The sequence below is a fragment of the Ruditapes philippinarum genome, unplaced genomic scaffold, assembly GCF_026571515.1.
Source record: "Ruditapes philippinarum isolate M1 unplaced genomic scaffold, ASM2657151v2 ctg3772_1_1_1_1, whole genome shotgun sequence".
Lineage (NCBI taxonomy): Eukaryota > Metazoa > Mollusca > Bivalvia > Venerida > Veneridae > Ruditapes > Ruditapes philippinarum.
Genome location: NW_026865923.1, coordinates 26,469 through 48,850, shown reverse-complemented (window position 1 = coordinate 48,850; position 22,382 = coordinate 26,469). Strand labels below are relative to the sequence as shown.

At 32.0% G+C, this 22,382-nt stretch overlaps 1 long non-coding RNA gene across 1 annotated transcript; it reads right to left on the bottom strand.

Moving 5' to 3' along the window:
* Window positions 1-7,843: 7,843 nt before the first annotated feature.
* Window positions 7,844-9,658, bottom strand: LOC132730748 (uncharacterized). The gene is made up of 2 exons (XR_009625790.1): window positions 9,469-9,658; window positions 7,844-9,308 (listed from the first exon to the last, which is right to left on the bottom strand). It is a non-coding gene; the product is annotated as an uncharacterized LOC132730748 (long non-coding RNA).
* Window positions 9,659-22,382: the final 12,724 nt, after the last annotated feature.

Below are 22,382 nucleotides of genomic sequence, written 5' to 3'. Positions count from 1 at the left end.
GTTGCAGGCTCGGTTTGATTGAGCCTGTTCATGGACGATACTGGAATGTGCAAGGTCCTAGGACTATTTTTGCTTATTTTGATCTCCTATTTGGTAATTTATGTAGATTATCGATTGCAAGCAAATTTTGTTATTAAAAAAATGTTCACTTCACAATATTTCACATTTAAAATTTAAATACATTTTAGAGTTTTCATTAAAATTAGCATGAATTTGCCAGCTGTTTTAACTTGTTTTGCTTTTGATATTAAACTTATCCAAAACTATTTATTGTCAACTTTCAATCACAAGTATATACAGGACTTAAAAAATACATATGTTTGCAAGCATTAAAGAGAGTTTATCAAGTGATCATATATAAGAGGTTTTGGTATTTCTTTTTCATACATGTGTAATTTTAATGCAAAACAGGGACTCTGACTGCAACCGATTGGTTTAGCTTGCTGACCCCTCAAGGTTGTGGATTCGAATCATATGAGGGATATTTGAGGAAGCTATCCAGCTTACATTGGACCGGTTAACCATGTAAAATTTGTACATTGTACATGAAAGAGCTGATCCTGGTTTTTCTTTTGCATATATGAATTATGCAAGGAAACAAAATTGTTATTTATTATTTCTTAATATTGCTTAAATAGTGGATTCTATGATCTTCTGTTGGATCTTCTGTATGTTCATTTAGCTAATATAAATTGTGCACACACATAACAATGCTTGATCTGCTTTAAAGATCAGCTTATTACTTTGGTATAAATCCACATATTAAATAATCTCAAGAATAGTACAAGATTATAAAATTATGTTACTTTAGATTTTGTGAAACCTGACCTAACTTAAGCTTAACAAGCTAAAAAGGATAGACTTTCTTAGCCTAAATTTGAATTTGATTCCCTAAAAGAAAGGTGCATAGTTCTCACAGTATAGTGAACACTGTAAATATTTCCGCACGTGAATTTTGATAGTGCATTAATTATAACAGATGATATGATTTTTAAATAGTAGGACATAACAAAGGAACAATCCTTATTAAACAAATGACATGTGGTTTTGATACATGGTAAGAACTGTTCGGGAAAAGTGGCCGAATAGCTGAATTAGTTGAGCTGAGGTACAATATTTTAAGGGTCCTGGGTTTGAGTCCCATCATTTTGCAGTATCTGTGACATAATTATGGTTCCCTTTCAGGCGACACGATATCATGGTTTATAGCTCAGAGTCAATTTAAATCCTCTTCTGTTGAACAAATTTCAATACTGTATAGTTTGGCTGAATGTCACATTCACTCAGTAGTACAGACAGCTGTACAGTACTGACTGTTCACAAATTAGGGGAGATAAATGTTTAAGCGGTTAGATAGCTCAGTATAGCTATGGTAGTTGTGAAACTGTGCAAATAATCATGAAGCCAAATTGTTATAGATTTCTTTAGACAAATTAATAAAGTTTAAGCAAATGGTATGATGTAGGCAAAGAGTAGGACCTGTGTCTAAATGAGGCTCTCAGATTGTCATTCTTGAGCAATTAAAGCATAGTAAAGTTCTGTTAGATCTCAATTAATTCCAAGCAAAAATTTACCAGTAAGCAGATGTCTGGATATGAAGGTCTTATTGGCGCAATTGAACACAATAAATAAAAATAGCGCATTATTATGTTATTATTACGTTCTTTGATTTTTGCATAATTATTACATTAAGTGATTTTTCTAAGATAATTTAGGTTGCTTCATGCTACATGTATTTTTTTGTTTGCAGAATTATACCCCCTTTCCAGATCAGATCTTTTGGTTAGCAGTGTGTCTGTCTTTCGTCATCTGTCGTTTGTTGTTTTCCTCAATTTTTAAAAAAAAGAAATAGCTACTAAAGACCACATGATGAATTTTGACCAAATTTTAGGAATGATACTTAGATGGTCCTCTAATAAAGTTATATAAATATGTCACAGGAGCTAATAATAGACTTTATAAATGAAATCTTTAATAATCTTCTTTTCAGAAACGAAATATTTTGCATGTAGCATAGCCTAGTGGACCTCTACAAAGGTTATAGAAGTCATATCCAATTAGGTAAAAAGTGGCACGTCTGGGAGGAGAGGGCTAAGTCTAATTTAACTAAGACTTGTATCGAAAAATGTCAAAACAAATCTTCTTCTTTAAAATTACAAGGAATCTTGCATGAAGTATCTCCTTGTGGGTCTCTACAAACGTTCTGTAAGTCTGACATACACAATGGTCCACCCTGGGCTCACTTAGTTTATATAGACTAAAATACTTCAGTAAAACAATTAATTAAGTTTTGTGTAAAATTATAATGCCAAAAGCTAAGATGTTTGTTATGAAGACTTTTGTACCAAACAGTGAGACACATGAACAAATATTTGGAAATAATGCAGTCTGGAGAAAGAAACCTTACATGACTTCATTATTGTTGTAATAATTACACATAGTTACTCCCCTTTGATAAATGATCCTCATTGACCATGCTAATTATTTAGTTGTATAACAGTTAAATTAAATTAAATAGAACATCAGGTAAAGGGGTTTAATACTTATAAATTTAGTTCCATTTAATTTGAATTTGAATAATTAAAATAATTGTTGTCATTTGTTAATGTGTACACAAATATTATAAATTTTCTTATTTACACTCATTGTCAGGGGCGTAGCTGGGTCAATTTTAAATATAAGCACACATGTTAACACAGGAGGTCAAGGGGCCCCCTTGCAGGTCCAGGACAGGGGTTAGGGTTCAGGGGGCGCAGCCCCTGAAAGCTCCATGGATTTTGAAATTTAAGGATGATTCGATTATACAATTTCATGTCCATTTAATATCACATAAATGTGGTTTATATCATAAAAAAGCAATTTTATTAAAGGCAAATAACATCCAGGGATCTACTAAATGCTGCCTCTTCTAACACTGTGTCAATTGGTCGCATTTGAATAAGTGATAGTATTTTATTTTTAATCAAGCACTGTGAAATACGTTATGTGTAACAGTGTTGTGCCAAAGGGGAGTTTATGATCATGTTCCATGCACAATAAATTTGGCAGATGTTTACAGTAAAGAAATCACTAATCTCAACGTAAAAGAAAACACACAAGTTAATATTTGGTTAAAGTTTTAGCAACGTAATTTTGGGTTTTACCATAATTACTATTGTCGGTTGTTTTTTTTGTTTTCATATTGTTAAGAAATGTGTAATTTCAATTTAATGATGTTTGCAAGAATATTATAATTCTACCAAAATTCGTTGATGTTATATAAGCAGAAAATCACTGGAAAATTTACTGGTTATAAACTTATATGCACGTCCCAATCCATAACAGTTACTGTCTGTTGGAACATGCACACATATTTTGTTATATTAATAATCACATTTATATTTAGTCAAATAAATTTGTTTTAATATTAAGAATGTGCCATATTCCGCTCAAAATAAAACTTAGGTAACATATTTATAATACCACAAAGAAATTTCGTTTTGACATATTGTCTTACATAATGTTTTTTTGTGATATCTATGACATGTTGTTATTATCAACATGTCTGCATTATCTTCTTTTATTTATAAACTTAAAAAGAATTACAGCTTTTCAAAAACACTGCCAGAAAGGGAGGGTAAAATTTGAAATTGGAGAGGTCACTTGGTTAAGGTAAATTTATACATATACTGAAACTTTGTTGTTAGAACTTGCTAGGAGATCCCTTCCTGTATTCTCAGTGAAATTGTTTAATTTAAGAGGGAATAGATAAGAGGTAATTCAAGTGGAAACTTGGTTGCATTAATGAGTGTGATGGAGATTTATTAATGATGAAGATAAAGGGAACTGACGGATCAGATATAGAATATTTTACAGCTTATTTAATTAAGAAGACTGATGGATCAGCTAACCTTTTTGTGCCTCCACTTTAGCGGGGGATGGGGCAATTAGATTTACTCTTGTCTGTCCGTCCATCCGTACGTCCTTCTATCAGTCTGTTCTCTTTTGTGTTGCACGTAACTCAAAAATTATTTGACCTAGAGTCATGACACTTTATTGATCAGCATGTGCAGCTGGGTATTTTCTTGTGGATTTATTTAGTATTTTTAGAGTTATTGCCATTGACTTAGTAAAAATTTGCAATTTTCAACTTGTGTCGCATGTTCCTCAAAAAGTATTTAACCTAGGGTCATGAAACTTTACAGGAATGTTTATTAGCATGTGTAGTTGTGCGCCATGGGTTTTGCTTGTTGATTTATCCAGTGTTTGTATAGTTATTGCCCTTGACTTAGTAAAAACCGTTTCATTATGTTGTATTATTTGTTCTTTGAATGCTTGAGTTAGAATCAACCAACTTTACAGGAATAATGATCAACATCACTGTGAAGCTTTGCACTTGAACTTTGAATGTGGATTTTTTTTAGTTTTGTAAGAGTTATTGCCCTTGACTTACAGTTGTATAGATTTATAATTTTTTTAACTTCTTCATGCATAGCTCAAAAAGTATTTGACTTGTAGGGAAGACGGACTTGTAGACCTGAATGTTTACAAGAACGTTGGTCAGCATGTGTACTTATGCACCTTGGGGTTTGCTTGTGGATTTATTCAGTATTTGTAAAGTTCTTGCCCTTTACTTAGTAAAAGATTTTTTAGTTTTCAACTTGTGGCATATGTAGTCCAAAATGTATTTTACCTAGAGTCATAAGGTTGACAGAACGGTGGAGTGTGGGGGAGCCCTTTGTCCTTCGGACACATTTCTAGTCAAAGCTAGTTATTGATATTTTTGATATCTTTAATTTCAAATATAATTAAATAAATGCTACAGAATGTTCAGTACTATAAGTTTAGTTTTGCATATCTTCGATGTTTTCTGGTTCAATGAATTGTGTCAATAGTTATGTCCCTAAAAAAATATTTATAAAATTTGTGGACACTACTCATTTTAAACCAGTATGAAACTTTGCAAGATTACAAGATTGAACTTAAGGCAAGTACTTTCACATATTGTACCGGGTTAATGTTTTTTTTTAGCTCCACTATACGAAGTTTTGGTGCAGTTAAATATTTTTCAACATAACTTTTTCATGTCTTAAGGTATCAACTTCAAACTTCAAATATATGTACCTTATCATTAACTACATGTTATATGACAAGGTTCATAACTCTAGCACGAATATTGCAAGAATTATCTCCCCATGAAGTTAGATTTTTTTCCCTTAAAATATGTTATTTTTTAATAAAACTTTTTAAGTTTTAAAGGTATCTACCTCAAACTTCAAATACTTATTCCTTATCATCAATTACATCTTATGTGACAAGGTATATAACTCTTGAAGCAATATTCTCAGATTTATCTGTCTTTGAACTTAGGATTTTCTTTAAGAAATATTATAACTTCTTTGATTTTAATGTATCTATTTCAAACTTCAAATATATATTTCTAATCATTACACACATGTTGTGTGACAAGGTTCATAACTCTAGCGTGACTATTTCCTGAATTATTCCCCTTGAACACGAATTTATGTTAACACATGTTATTTTTTTACTATAACTTAATACATAATTATACATAATTGTTTTTTCTTTCAAAGTTTGCTTCCTTACTGCGTCCAGTAAGAAAATGTAAAAATTTAGTTGTTCACAATTATTTCGGATTATAAAAGGAATGCATTTTATATTACTATAAATAGAACATAATCCAGTTTTTTTTTCTATAAAAATGATGAAAACAGGATTTATTTTCAACAAGTGGTATGAAAAGAAAATTCATGAGTGGAGGTAGCTATGTGTGAAATATGATAATTTTCATACCACAAGATGAAAATAAATAGAGGATATTTGTTTAGTTCAGTGTAAGATCGGAATATATTTCACCGAGTGAGCACCAAAAGGTATATTTCACGAGTGGCGCAGCCACGAGTGAAATATGAACTTTTGGTGTTCACAAGATGAAATATATTTCGATCTTACACTAAACTAAACAAATTTTCTTTTTATTATATGCAAAGAAACGTTTTAAAAAGACATTAAACCTAATACTGAATGAAAAGCGCGCCAAATAATAATACAACGTGACGTCATTTACGACGTCACGTCATTAAGTTGGTACCCAGTACTGTGCACGCTGGTATTTCACTGAAACAACGTAAGGGGCTTAAATTCAAAACAGTGAAATTATCAAAGTGATAATTTCACTGTTTCAAACAGTGAAATTACCAGTTTTATATCACTGATATATTTCTATAAATCACCGAAAAGCATGTAATAAATTCTTTACTTATGGAAAACTTTTCTCTTTATTATATACTTTTTTCTCTTTTTTGATTTGTGTACTGGCAGAATTTAAAAAAGTATAATCCAGCAGGATACCAGTGAAAATACGGAAAAGAAAATATGCTTTTTTATTTCATCAATATTTCTCATTATTTCATTTATAAGTATATAATAAAAATATTTAATAATTTCAGTTAGAACAATCCAGCGTTACAAAAAATGGGTCATTTTCGGATAGCTGAGATTACAATTAACAAATATTTAACTTCCAGATAAATGTAGTGACATCAATACAGGTAATATACATGTTATTTATGAACCTCTCCCTGGGGCATAATTGGGGGAAGCAATACATACCAAACACAGGAAGTGTCATTATGAGTTGACAGGAAATAATGTCTAATACTAGTGACTTTGAAAAATGTTTAATTTTCTCTTATATCCTGTGTATATTGTATAATATCCTTTGTATATTCTAAAAAAAATGTTTGATCATGAAATTTGCCAAATTAATGAATGATAGGTCATTCAAATATGGTTATCCTCAGGATATTTCTTTTAAAAATAAAACTCTGGTAGCATTATAAAAAAATCTAACCTGTTTTTCGACCCATGAGAAATGTAAGACTTATATTTTCGTACATTTGCTGAAAATGTCAAGATTTTTTTTACAGAGTTTATTAAATATCATGAAAACAAGCAGAATTACAAATGAATAGGGTATGTATATGCTATAATGAAAACTGTATTTGAGATTTTATGTGTATTCTTTGAAAATAAGCCTGAAACCAATGAAATCGAGCCGTGAGAAATGTAAGACTATCAAAAAATGCCCATCTTAGAAAGTTTTAAAAAGGCAGTTGCCTCTTTTTTTTCTTTTTAAATATGGGCTTGTCATCTATTGCCAATTCCTGACTGATGAATATTAACCTTAATGCAGATCTAGAAAAAAAAGAGAGACAAATTATTGATGAAATACCAGTTTCTTGACCCGTGAGAAATGAAAGACTTTTATATTTTTGTACATTTTCTGAAATGCTGAGAATTTTTTCTTGCTGAATGCATTAAACATGATGAAAACAATCAAAACCACAACTGTATAGGATATGTGTCTGCTTTTGACAAATATTTTTGTATTTTATATGTATTCTTTGATATTACCCTTGAAACTAATGAAATCTAGCCGTGAGAAATGTAAGACTATAAAAAAATGCCAATCTTAGAAAGTTTTGAATAGGCAATTAGCCTCTTTATACTATTTTCGGTTAAATATGGACTTGTCATCTATTGCCAATTCCTGACTGATGAATATTTACCTTATAATGCAGATTTATAAAAAAAGAGACAAATTATTGAAGAAATACCAGTTTTTCGACCCGTGAGAAATGTAAGACTTTTATATTTTTGTACATTTTCTGAAATGTTGAGAATATTTTTCTTTCTGAATACATTAAATATGATGAAAACAACCAAACTCAACACTGAATAGGATATGTGCCACCTATTGAGAAATATTTTTGAAATTGTATCTGTATTTTTTGATAATACCCTTGAAACTAATGAAATCTAGCCGTTAGAAATGAAAAACTATAAAAACTAGAAATGTGTCATCATGCCACGGATGCCCCCGCATGCAGCCAAAATTTCAAATGTTATAATATTTAGTTCCAAATTTGTTTGCACAAATTATTTTTTTCATTCTAAGTTCAAAGCCCTTAAAACTTTTCAATGTTAACACAAACCATTTTTATACAATGTTCAAGGCACTGAAATTATTCAGTCTTAACCATTTTTATACAATGTTCAAGGCACTGAAATTAATCAGTCTTAACCTTTTAAAAATAGCATATTGCATATTTGTAGCCAACATAATGGCTATATACATTTCCACAAAAGTATGAGTGCTGAAACTGAAAGTTCAAAATTTTTCCAACATTCAGGAAAGATAAGTTTGTCTAAAATCATTGAACCACGACCAAATTCAAACTTAAACTGCTTATTCCTAAGATGTATCTATATTATTTTCAAATGAAAGGGACATAACTCTGCCAAAAAATCATCGAACCATGACCAAATCCTAACTTGACCTGCGTATTCCTTTGACATATCCATATGTCAATTTTGAGTTGAATATGTAACACTGTTGGGTTGATAATGAACAGAAACTGTAAATTTCATATCATTTTCAAAGTGAAAGGGGCATTACTCTGCCAAAAATCATTGCACCATGACCAGATTCGAACTTGGTCTGCGCATTCCAAAAACATATCCATATGTCAAATTTGAGTTGAATGTGTAATATTGTTGGGGAGATAATAAACGGAAACTGAAAATTTCATATTATTTTTAAAGTGAAAGGGGCATAACTCTGCCAAAAATCATCGAACCATGACCAAATTTGAAATTCACCTGCGCATTCCTTTGACGTATCAATATGTCAAATTTGAGTTGAATGTTTAATACTGTTGGGGAGATAATAAACAGAAACTGAAATTTTCATATTATTTTCAAAGTAAAAGGGGCATAACTCTGCCAAAAATCATCGAACCATGACCAAATTTAAACTTGGCCTGCGCATTCCTTTGACGTATCGATATGTCAAGTTTGAGCTAAATGTGTTGTACGATTGGGGAGATAATGAACGGAAACTGAAAATTTCATATCATTTTCAAAGTGAAAGGGGCATAACTCTGCCAAAAATCATTGAACCATGACCAAATTTGAACTTGACCTGCGCATTCCTTTGATGTATCCATATGTCAAGTTTGAGTTGAATGTGTTGTACCATTAGGGAGTTAATGAATGGAAACTAGAAATTTCATATTATTTTCAAAGTAAAAGGGGCATAACTCTGCCAAAAATCATCGAACCATGACCAAATTTGAACTTGACCTGTATTTTCTCATGACATATCAATATGTCAAGTTTGAGTTGGATGTGTTGTACCGTTGGGGAGATAATGAACGGAAACTGAAAATTTCATATTATTTTCAAAGTAAAAGGGGCATAACTCTGCCAAAAATCATCGAACCATGACCAATTTCGAACTTGACCTGTTTTTTCTCATGACATATCCATATGTCAATTTTGAATTGAATGTTTTGAACCGTTTGGGAGATAATGAACGGAAACTGAAAATTTCATATTATTTTCAATGTAAAAGGGGCATAACTCTGCCAAAATCATCGAACCATGACCAATTTCGAACTTGACCTGTATTTTCTCATGACATATCCATATGTCAAATTTGAGTTCAATATGTGCAAGGGTTATTAAGATAATGAACGGAAACTGATGATGACGGAAGGACGGAAGGACGGAATGACGGAATGACGGAATGACGGAATGACGGAACAGGGTAACACTATATGCCCCTGCCATTATATGGCGGGGGCATAAAAATGCCAATCTTAGAAAGCTTGAATAGGCAATTTGCCTCTTTATACTTTTTTCTGTTAAATATGGGCTTGTTATCTATTGCCAATAACTGACTGATGAATATTTACCTTAATGCAGATTTTTTTTTTTCAAAAACAGACAAATTATTGAAGAAATACCAGTTTTTTCCTGACTGATGAATGTTTACCTTAATGCAGATTTTTTTTTTTTCAAAAACAGACAACTTTTTGAAGAAATACCAGTTTTTTGACCTGTGAGAAATGTAAGACTTTTATATTTTTTGTACATTTTCTGAAATGTTGAGAATTTTTTTCTTTCTGAATACATTAAATATGATGATAACAACCAATATCACAACTGAATAGGATATGTGTCTGCTATTGAGATATATTTTTGAGATTTTATATGTATTCTTTGAAAATTACCCTTTGCCAATGAAATCTAGACATGAGAAATGTAAAACTATCAAAAAATCTTAGAAAGTTTTGTATTGGCAATTTGCCTCTTTACACTTTTTTCTGTTAAATATGTGCTTGTCATCAATTGCCAATTCCTAATTGATGAATATTTACCTTATAATGCAGGTTTAATAAAAAAACAAATTATTGAAGAAATACCAGTTTTTTGACCTGTGAGAAATGTAAGACTTTTATATTTTTGTACATTTTCTGAAAAATTGACATTTTTTTCTTGCTGAATGCATTAAATATGATGAAAACAATCAAAATCACAATTGAATAGGGTATGCGTCTGCTATTGAGAAATATTTTTGAAATTTTATATGTATTCTTTGATATTACCCTTGAAACTAATGAAATCTAGCCGTGAGAAATGTAAGACTATAAAAAATGTAAATCTTAGAAAGTTTTGAATAGGCAATTTGTCTTTTTACATTTTTTCTGTTAAATATGTGCTTCTTATCTATTGCCAATTCCTGACTGATGCATATTTACCTTAATGCAGATTTTTTTTTTCAAAAACAGACAAATTATTGAAGAAATACCAGTTTTTTGACCCGTGGAAAATATAAGACTTTTATATTTTTGTACATTTTCTGAAATGTTGAGAATTTTTTCTTGCTGAATGCATAAAATATGATGAAAACAATCAAAATCACAACTGAATAGGATTTGTCTCTGCTCGAGGAATATTTTTGAAATTTTGTATGTGTTCTTTGATATTACCCTTGAAACTAATGAAATCTAGCCGTGAGAAATGTAAGACTATAAAAAATGCCAATCTTAGAAAGTTTTGAATAGGCAATTTGCCTCTTTATACTTTTTTCTGTTTAATATGTGCTTGTTATCTATTGCCAATTCCTGATTGATGAATATTTACCTTATAATGCAGATTTTAAGAAAAAAGAGACAAATTATTGAAGAAATACCAGTTTTTTGACCCGTGAGAAATGTAAGACTTTTATATTTTTGTACACTTTCTGAAATGTTGAGATTTTTTTCTTTCTGAATACATTAAATATGATGAAAACAACCAATATCACAACTGAATAGGATATGTGTCTGCTATTGAGAAATATTTTTGAGATTTAATATGTTTTCTTTGAAAATTACCCTTTGCCAATGAAATCTAGCCGTGAGAAATGTAAGACTATCAAAAAATGCCCATCCTAGAAAGTTTTAAATATGCAGTTTGCCTCTATATACTTTTTTCTGTTAAATATGTGTTTTTCATATATTGCCAATTCCTGATTGATGAATATTTACCTTAATGCAGATGTTTTTTTCTAAATGACAAATTATTGAAAAACTATAAGTTTTTTGACCCGTGAGAAATGTGATACTTATATTTTTGTACATTTTCTGAAATGTTGAGAATTCTTATGCCGGGCATATAGTAATTGAACCGTCCGTCCGTCTATCCGTCCGGCCGTACCAATGGCTTCTTAGTTAACACACTTACTAATCAATACAAAGAACATGATCTGGTCAAGTTACATAACTATGGCTTCCATATTTACCAATTTTGCCCTTTTCAGCACTTAGAAAATGAATAATGGTTAACCTAAAACGGCAAGTTGGAAATATCTTAAGTTCTATCTATACTAATGGCTTGATAATTCCCACACTTAGTACATGATACTGCCAAGTTATATATAACTGTGTCATCCATATTTCCCAGTTATTTCCCTTTTTCACTTTGAAAATAGGGCCTTGTCTGGTTAACCTATTCCGGCAAGTTGGATTTATCGTAAATTTCTCTTAATTGCTTAATTTATTTAATGATATCTTGCATATTTGGTAGGTGGATACCTTTGATGGTCCTCTAATTTTTTGTGGAGTAAGTGGTCTCTAGGGACAAGGTCAACGTCACTGGTTAAGAAAATAAATTTAGATATTTTTGCTCATACAGCCTTTATTTTTGGTTGATGTCTTTCATGTTTAAAACAAACATGCCAAAGGAGGTCATCCTTCTTTGGGTATAGTAAGGGGTCATTTGGGTCAAGGTCAATGTCACCAATGTCAAGGTCACCAATGTTGAAAATAGATTTTTACATTTGTACAGGTGTATTAACCATATTCTATAGACAGATGTCATTTATAATTGATAGGAACATAAAATTTGATGAAGTTAGTGGTCAGTTGGGTCAAGGTCACCAGTGCCAGTAATAGATTTTTACACTTTTGCTCATACAGCCTTTATTTATTGACAGATATATTTCATATTTGGTAGGAAGATAACTTGCATGGTATTCATCCGTTTGATTGAGGTAGGGATCAGTAAGTTAAGGTCACTTGTGCTAAAAATTGATTTTTACACTTTTGCCCATACATGTACAGGCTTTATTTATTGACAGGTGTATTTCATATTTGGTAGGAAGATAACTTGCATGGTATTTTTTTTTTTTTGATTGAGTTAGGGATCAGTTTGTCAAGGTCACTAGTGCTAAAAATAGAGTTTTACACTTTTGCCCATACAGCCTTTATTTATTGACATAAATATTTCATATTTGGTAGGAAGATAACTTGCATGTTATTCTTACTTTGGATTGAGTTAGGTGTCAATTGGGTCAAGGTCACAAGTGCTAAAAATAGATTTTTACACTTTAGCCCATACAGCCTTTATTTATTGACATATTTATTTCATATTTGGTTGGAAGATAACTTGCATGGTATTCTTCCTTTGGATGGAGTTAGGGGTCAGTTTGATCAAGGTCATCAATGCTCAAAATAGATTTTAAGATTTTGCCCATACAACCTTTATTTATTGACAGGTGTATTTCATATTTGGTAGGAGGATAACTTATATGTGTCAGTGGGTCAAGGTCAAGGGTGCCAAGTATAGATTTCTTACATTTATATATATTTAATAAAGTTGAATATTTAACACTTCAGAAGTCATAGCAATGACTTGGCAACTTATATATTTCATAATTACAAAATGTCATGACTCTGTCAAGCTATATAACTTGTGTTTACAATTTTTTGGCAATGTTTCTGTCCATAACTGAGTGAATGGGTAAACATTTTTTGAAATATTGCTACTGACAAGAATCGGAACCGGGGGCATTTGTGTTTAACAAACACGTTCTTGTTTTTTACTGAATCATCCATAGCGAAAAAAGCAAAATCACAACTGAATATGATATGTGTCTGCTATAGAGAAATATCTTTCAGATTTTACATGTATCCTTTGAATATTGCCTTTTAAACCATCAAAGTGTAGCCTTGAGAAATTTAAGACTTTTTTGTGGAAATGTTGAGAAAATTGTTTTACTGAATACTTTAAATAAAATGAAAACAAGCAAAATCAGAACTGAATATGACATGTGAATGCTATAGAGAAATATTTTGGAGATTTTACATGAATTCTTTGAATATTGCCTTTGAAACCATCAAAGTGTAGCTGTAAGACTATCATAAAAGTGTCCATCTTTAAAACTTTAAACAGTTAACTATCATTATTAGCTCGACTTTTTTTTGAATAGATTGTCTTCGAACTTGAACATAATGATCTTCAAGGATATCAAAAATAACAAGACAGACCTTGACCTTCACTCATAACTGACCTTGACTTTGAAGGTCAAATTTTTGAAATTTTCATTTTTTTGGCTATTATTGGCTGAAACTTTGTTATTTTTGAATGGACTGTCTTCAAACTTGAACGTAATAATCTTCAAGGATAACCCTTAAAATTAACCAGACAGACCTGACCTCCACTCATTATGTCCTTGACTTTGAAGTTCCAATTATTGAATTTTTCATTGTTTTGGCTGTAACTGGCTGTAACTTTGCTATTATTGAAGGGATCAACTTCATATTATTACAGCACATACTTAAGCACAATTCCTTGTTGTTTATCAAACACTTGGGCTCTTTCGTGACCTTGACCTTAAAGGTTAAATTACTGAATTTTCTCAGATTTGTGCATTAAATGACCATATGAGCCGTGTCACAACAAAACCAACATAGTGCGTTTGCGACCAGCATGGATCCAGACCAGCCTGCGCATCCGCGCAGTCTGATCAGGATCCATGCTGTTCGCTATCAGTTTCTGTACTTGTTATAGGGTCTGTAAGCGAACAGCATGGATCCTGATCAGACTGCGCGGATGCGCAGGCTGGTCTGGATCCATGCTGGTCGCAAACCCATTATGTTGGTTTTGTCATGACGCGGCTCATATATATTTATTGGTGTGTGTGTGTGTGTGTGAGAGTGTGTATATATTGAGGCTCCCACGTTTACAATTTAAACGGTGGTACCTCTATGTACTATATACACCATATATATGTCGCCAAATGATGACTTACTTTCTGTTTTTAATACATGTACAAATTAAGAATGTCGAGGGCTCATCACGATTGAGTCAGCACATATTTTCTGTATTGTATCTTCATTTTTTACCAAAAATGTATTATGTCACGAGTATTGCACGGAAATGCTGTGTGGAGAGTTGTAAACATCCATTTTTTGTTTTTATGCCACCGAAGAATCTGCGATGCGGTGGCATATAGCGATTCACCTGTGCGTGTATGTGTGTGTGTGTTTGTTTGTTTGTGTGTTATATAGATTATATAGTGAAGTTCAAAAATCTTCTAGTGAAAAACCACTAGTCCAATTTCAACCAAACTTGGCAGGATTGATCCTTGGATAAAGGGCTTCCAAAGTTGTTCAAAGAATTTCATTCCATGCAGAAATCTGGTTGCCATGGCAACCAAAAGGAATTATAAGAATAAATTTAAAAAAATCTTTTTGTAAAGACCCAAAAGGCCTAGAGCTTAGATATTTTGCATAAGGCATTGCCTGGTAGACCCATTTCAAGATTGTTTTAATGATAGCCCTGGGGTCAAAATCGTCCCCGCCCAGGGGTCATTGATTTTCACTATATGTACATATAGTAAAAACTTAAAATACCTCCATGTAAAGACTCAAAAGGCCTAGAGCTTAGATATTTTGCATAAGGCATTGTCTGGTAGACCCTTTTCAAGATTGTTTAATGATAGCCCGGGGGTCAAAATCGGGCCCGCTCCGGGGGCCATTGATTTTCACTATAGGTACATATAGTAAAAACTTAAAATACCTTCTCGTAAAGACCCAAAAGGCCTAGAGCTTAGATATTTTGCATAATGCATTGTCTAGTAAACTTCTACCCAGATTGTTCAAATTATAGCCCTAGGGTCACAATCGGCTCCGCCCCGGGGGTCATTGGTTTTTCTTATATGTATATAGTAAAAACTTTTTTCTAGCATTGACAATTGCTAGATTTTAGATATTTTGCATGAAACATTGTGAAGTGAACCTCTAGCAAGATTGTTCAAATTATAGCCCTGGGGTCAAATTGCCCCCGCCCCGGGGGTCATTGATTTTCAATGTATACATATAGTAAAACATCTTATTGTCTGAAGGTACAAGGCTTAGAGTTTTAATATTTGTTAAATGATATCATCTATAAGTACTCTACCTAAGTTGTTCAAATTTTGCCTCTAGTGTCAAAATAAGCCCCACCCCGAGGGCCATAGGTTTTCCTAATATGTATATAGTAAAAACTTAAAAAATCATCTTCTCTAAATTTACAAAGGCTAGCGTTAAGATATTTTGCATGAAACATTGTGTTGTGAACCTCTAGCAAAATTGTACAAATTAAAGCTCTGGGGTCAAAATTGGCACACGGGTCATTGATTTTCACTATGTACATATAGTAAAAAAAAACTTTTTACAAGGCTTAGAGCTTTGATATTTGGTATATAACAATATTATCATCTATGCGTCCTCTACTTAAGTTGTTTTAATTATGCCCCTAGTGTTAAAATTGCCCTGCCCCAGAGGCGATAGTTTTCCTTATATGTATAAAGTAAAAACTTGAAAACATCTTCTCTAAATTGACAAAGGCTAGCTAGAGGTTACATATATGGCATGTGACTTTATGAGGCTTTAGCCCCTACCAAGATTGTTCAAATTATAGCACTGGGGTCAAAATTGGTTCCACCCCAGGGGTCATTGATTTTCATTATGTACATATAGTAAAAAAAAATAGTTTTGTCTGAAGGTAAAAGGCATAGAGCTTTGATGTTTGCTATATAATATAATATATAGGTCCTCTACCAAAGTTGTTCAAATTTTCCCTTGGTGTCAAAATTGGCCCTGCCAGGGAGCAGTGATTCTCATTATGTACACATTGTAAAAACAGAAAATAAAACAAATGTTTTCTGAATGGGAGATAGCTACAGCTTAGATGTTTGACTTGAAATGTTGTTTGGTGGACCTGTATCAAGATTGTTTTGAATTAAACCCTTGGGTCAAAATTTTGCCTTGCCCAAGGGGAAAGTGACCAGCTTTCTTGTCCTTTGATGTAAAGCAATGGAATTTTGACCATGTGCACAGTTTAAGTTGTAAAGTGAACTTTGATATCAGCTGACCTAGATTTTGACAAAGTGTCTTACTGTGTTGTCCTTTGATGTAGTCGTGATAGTTAGGCTGTGTGAAATATGACCTTCACCACCAAATTCACCAGACTCAAGTGCATTGATATATTCCTCTGATTATATTACTCTGATTTTTTATTGGATTAACAATAGATTTAACCCCTAATCTGATAATAAGAATAAGATAGGTCAGGGATCTATGCATTATGACAATCTTCAATTGTATAGAAACAAAAAAAAATTGTTCCTACACTACTATTTAGTGTTGTATTAATGCGGTGGCATAGCATTTTTCTCAAATGCAATCTTGTTTTTACTTTTGAATAAACCACTAGAATTGATAAAATCAATGATAATAGGCAATGATTAAGAAAGTTTGTAAGACAATATGGTCATTTCGAATAAACGGTAGAAAATATCTTAAACGTTTACGAATGAAAATCGAAATGAATCCGTTTAAACGTGTAATCCTGGGGGCCTTAGTATATATATATATATATAAATATATCATCATCATCTACAACAACAACAACATGTGTCTCCACCACCTGTCAATAACACCACGTGACACCACCACGTGACACTGCCACCACGTGACTCCACCATGTGACACCACCACATGCCGCCACAATTTGACACCACAACATGACACCACCATGTGACAACACCATGTGACACCACAACATGACACCATGTGTCAACCACTTGACACCACCACGTGTCACCACGTGACTCCACATGTTTATATTTATAAAATTTTCTATTTATAGAATTGCGTGTTTCTATTTATAGAATGTTCTATTTATAGAATTGCGTGTTTCTATTTAAAATATTTAGACAAAACTTGAATGTGACAAGACAGACAGATTAATTTTATAAAAAGGAAACGATTTTGTTCAAACATTTCTTTGTTTGCTTTTAGAGAAAGTAAAAAGTCGAGCGTTGCCCAGCTTGGCGGTGGCTCTTGTTTTTTGTTTTTATTTAATATGATTGTGCTTGTCATCTAATGCTGATTCCTGATTGATGAATATTTTATCTTTATGCATAATTTTGATAAAGCACATTTGTTTAACAATGGATATTTGAAAAGCAACATATTTGGAGTTTGGGACTTTTATTCAAAATTGCTTATTAAGTTGAATTATTTCAAAACTGAAAGGTATCAATGTGAAACTTGGAACACTTGATGATCATGGCATTAAAGAGAAAGTTGTATAAACAAGGACCATTTTCTTGAAAGTATATAATACAATCTACATGTATTTTCAATCATTACAGATATGTTTAACTTTATTTTTATCAAAAGTATAAAAGATATCATTCAAAATTAATCTTGAAATACTTGTTTGTATGATGACAAGCAATTTGTCAAAATTGCTATTAAAGCTATCAACTTGAATTATTGATTATCTTGCCAGGGCTTAGTTATAAAGCATTGTATAATGGATGCTATTATCCTAAAAGCAATATATATATATATACTTAAAACTGTTATGCTCCTTATAAAGTTGTTTTGTAAAAAAATGTTATTGATAGTGATGCCCTTTACTGATGACTGTTGTTAAATTTATTTTCTCTCTAATTTTACAGAAACAGCAGTTCATGGTCAAAGGAAGCTATTTCTGGATCTTTTGCAAAATACATGATGTACAAATATTCTGCAAGAGACATCAACCTGACAAAAAGGAAGTGGTGTAGATCTGTTGGGATATCTGTATATTGTTGGTGATACAAAATGTGTAATATGAAAGCAGATTTTGAAGAAAAACTTGACAAATGCAAAATATGTGATGCAAGAATTCAGTATAAGTAAAATTGCCTGATTTTCATTTCAAATGAAAAGGAATTGTAGCCCACAGGATCAGTCCTCATCTTTAGTTAGTAGTCAGTCTTAAAAATTATTTTTTCCAGAAGACACAAGTGCAAGTAAAAAAGGCGCATTTCACTTTTTCCACATGAGTTATGTTTATGTTGGATTTAATTAAGACTGAAGCTATAAAACAGAGTTATCAAAAAGTATTGAAAATATAGTTAATTCGGGCAATTAATGTTTAAGAGTGCCAACGTGACAGCAAAATGTATCTTTTCCTGATTTTGTCAATATTGAATTTTATGATACTTTGGATGAAATTACAATAAAACTGTCAGTGAAAGTAAATTAAGTGAATTATGATAATAAAAAGACCAACTAAAGTGAACTAAAAGTGGTAAAGAAGACATCATGGAGTAACAAGGAGATACCAAAGGTGTAAATGAATGTAACAATGAATTACATCTTTATTATTTCATAGACTCTGTGAAAGGATTATAGTCAGAACTTGATTAGAATCATAAGATTGTCACATGTTATAACTGAAAGAAAGCTGAGAAACACCCATCATGGGGAAAAGTGTATTTATCATTTACATTCATATTATCAATTGTACTTTATAAAAGGGTTAGAAAAGCTCAAGTATTGACAAGTAACACCTAAGTAGGTAATCTTCTATTTAACTTGGTTAACCTGGGAATACTAGATCAATTCATACAACCTTCAGTCCTTTATCTTCATGATTTATCATGAGAGGGGATCGGCAGATAATTCAGTGATAGACCATAGCTTCATTATTTGTTTCCAATTTTGTAAATATCTATTCCATAATATTGAAATACAACAATAAAAAAATAATTATAGGACCTTATTTGTTGCATTGTAAACTCTTTATTGTATTTAAACAATTATGCTTCATTCAGTTTTACATAAGAAACAATTATAGTTGTAAACCTGATAAAGCATATTTGAAAATATGTAAAGATAACCAATTGAAGCTATTGTAGCTGTCATCAAACTGCCTAAACAGTTGCGACAAACCATAAATTCATCTGATATTGCTGTGTTTTACCCTTAACACCTATGTCTAGGGTTAGGACACACTTTGTTTGACTTAATTGGAGTACATATGTATCATTTGTTATTTGAAGCATAATCATAAGCACTACGACTAGCATTATTTCTGGTCCAGACGGGAACCCGAGTAGAGCCACCGACATTCCGTAAGCTAGCTAATATAGCTTCATTACATGAAAGAATCTAAAGTCCCTGCCAGGATTCGTATCCACAGTGGTAAGGGGCTAGTGGTTTGAAGTCAACAACCATAACCACTCTGGCAGAGATGTCCCCTGATTAAAACTTCACACATTGATAGAGACCATTTCGAAGAATTACAGTGCCAGAGAATCACTACTTTACCTTGTTTTAATGTTTTAGCTTGAATATTTTTTAGGAAAAAAAATAGGGGTATTCACTATTGTTGCAGTCATGGCAGCGTTCCCGTTGTTGTTCACAAACTTAACAATCATAACAATACTAAGATCGTGCTGTATTGTCTTCATACTTTGCCTCAAAATATCTTTGGGCAGGACCTTGAAGTAGACTAGATAAAACTTGACCTTCATTCATAAATGACCCTGACCTTCAAAGTCCAATGTCCAAATTTTGATTGCTTTTTGCTATTAGTGGCTATAACTTTGATAATTTTTAATGGATTGTCTTCAAACTTGAAAACAACAATCTTTTAGTAGAGACACTCAAGCTAATCAGACACACCTTGACCTTCACTCATATTTGAACTTGAAGGTAAGTTATTGCCCTGACCGTCAAGGTCAAACTAATGCAATCCATATAAACGGCTATATCTTTAAATGCCCTTGACCATCCTGGTCAGATGATTGAATTTCGCTTACATTTTCTTAACTTAGTCATTCATTTATGGAAATGATTCATAACTTAGTCATTTATTTATGGAAATGATTTATACTTAGACAAAACAAGTGTGACTAGACAGTTCAGTTAAACTACAAAAATGTGCATATTACTAACATATAATTTTATTACTATTATTATTGAAATATTCAAAGTGCTTGATAGCTTAAAAGGATTTTTATCCTGCTACTGTCAATATCATCAGCTGGATTAAGCCTTGCCGGATAAACTTATCTATCTCCAATCATTACGTCATATGATGGCGTCATATGGTTAGCAGCAAAACAAAACTATATAGAGATGCTATTTTATCGGGTAAAAGTAAGAATGAAACCATTTAATTATTCTTAAAACATGATTAAGCTTAAGCATAATTGTTTTCGGCAATATGCTCTGCAGAGTTTTCTGTAAACAGTTACCCAAGAGCTAGAAATTCCCTTTTAAGCCAAGGGTGTAAGCAAGGTTTTTTAGCTCCCGCGTAAACATTACATTTTCCTGTCTGATATGCAAGAAATTATTGTTGTCACATGTTTACCAATACCTCTAGCATGGATAATTCAGATCTGATAAGGAAAAAAATACTCTAATATGAGACTATCTAGCAAACAGTTAGCATCTAGGACAAATACTGATAAAAATAAAGTATGTAAAATGTCTAAGTTACATGTATACTTATATTATAAGTTTTATTCTGGTGCAAGCCAGAAATGACATCTAAGTGTATCTTCCTTCTTCACTCCAGTTCAGGTTGAAACTTGCCTTATGACTTCTCCAGTGTCAGTTTCATTATAAACCCACTATATCCCTCCATAAAGATAGTAAACAGTAAAGTTACTTACTTATGATTAATAAATTAATTATTGATTAAAATTAATTGTTGTACAACTGTTTTGCTGATTTGGTATTCGACTGGTATGTAAGTACCCGGCAGAAACGAATATAAAAGAACAGTTCGAAGAGAAGGTTTGCACCCCTTTCCAAGCTGGAAATATGGTATTTCCAGGTTATGTTTCTTTATTATATACTTATAAATAAAATGATGAAAAATATTGATGAAATTAAATGCTTATTTTCATTTTCCTTATTTTCACTGCAAAAAAAAATATTTTTCACTGCAGTGAAACATATTTTCACCGGTGTCTTGCCAGACTACTTTCTGCTATATTCAGCAGAGTTAGTCTTTCATATTGTGATGTCAAAAAAGAGAAATGTTTATAATAAACAAGTAAATTTAAGTATTTTCTATAAATAGTTTGTAGTATGAAAATTATCATGTTTCACTTGTGGCAACCACCACTCATGAAATATTTATGCTCATACCACGCAATGAAATAAATATTGTATTTATAGAAAAAATCTTGGCTGTCCTCTATTTCTTCAGTAATAATTAATGTTGATTACCTGACTGTAATGACTTGACAAGTGAAAATTTGATTTCAAGTGTATAGAACTTACTTGACCTAATTATGGTTGTGTTTGAACTTGCCAGAAACTTTGATTTATTGGGGTAGCATTGCTGTTAGATTATAGTTTTGTGCTTAAATAAATTTCGTACCCACTCATTCCTGCAGTAGTGTATTCTGCAATCAGTGATGCTTGAAAGAATCTGTAGGGACCCTGTCTATTGACTGACACGAAATATCCTCTGCTAAAATGAAAGATCTTCTAGCATGTAAGTTTATAGGACAGCACAGTGCAGGTAAAAGGCACAGACACTTGGGATGTGGAGCTCTTGTGTGTGTATTGTTATAGACCTTGATAAATGATTTGTTTTCAAAACGGCTTATATTAAATTTTTTTAACTTATATGATCAGTACATGTGCTGGGATTGACAAAGATATATTTTATTTGGATTTTAAAGGCACCCCAAGTGTCTGTAGTAAAAGGTATCTATAGGTTTAAAGCACCAGCCTAAGAAAGGTGAGGGTTCAATTAATACCCTATGTGAAATTAATTAATACCCGCTGGTGTTATTATTTATTTTAAAACTTCTGTTGATAATTTCTTAACAGATCATAAGGGTTATTTGAACGGATACAGATCCTGGCCGAGATGATCGACTCGGTCGAGTTTATTTAGGGCCGAACAAGATGATTTCAATTTAC